We start from the raw sequence: 678 nt of genomic DNA on the forward strand, positions 1-678 counted from the left end.
CCTCAGGAGGTCCGGAGGACTCTTCGTGCTCATCAAGCGCAAGGACCGAATAAACCACAAATCCATTAGCAAAACATTCTGTCATTACAACTCGCTCCCGTTCGAGGCCCGTTTAGTCACCTGTGGGGAATGAGGCCAGGGTACAAAAGGGCTTCGCCACCCCAGAGGAGCTCTAGGAAGGACACAAACACCCCAACCAGCTGCAGGGCTGGGAGGTGCCCCTGGAGAGGAGGCTGCCCCATGTCAGAAGCCATCCCCTGCTTGAGAGGGGAGGGAATTTTGGCCTCCTGGCTGCCTTTTGGGCTGCCAAAGTGCCTGGTCACCACAAGCCAGGACTGCGGCTCACACCTAAGGTCAACATCTTCAGAGCAAGCCTGGAGAAAGGTTCCTGCTTGCCCATCAACAGGTCTTCAGCTGTGCTGAGGAGACAACGCACCCAAAAGCCTTACACGAGGTTAATTAACCCCACAGGGAAAGGACCGCGCTGTAATAGCCAAGAGTCCATTCAATAATTCGGTGCTGCTCCCGGGCTGCCGGCACAGACCTTGGGCTGGCTCTTCTCCCAGCCTCCTCCACCAGCAATTTCAGTTCTGCTGCTGCAAATGCTACAGCAAGTGGTTCCACCCCGACTGGCACTGGGCAGCAGGTACAGGTCAGCCCTTTACCCTCCCCAGCTGG

The sequence above is a fragment of the Buceros rhinoceros genome, unplaced genomic scaffold (genome assembly GCF_000710305.1).
Source record: "Buceros rhinoceros silvestris isolate BGI_N320 unplaced genomic scaffold, ASM71030v1 scaffold29044, whole genome shotgun sequence".
Taxonomy (NCBI): domain Eukaryota; kingdom Metazoa; phylum Chordata; class Aves; order Bucerotiformes; family Bucerotidae; genus Buceros; species Buceros rhinoceros.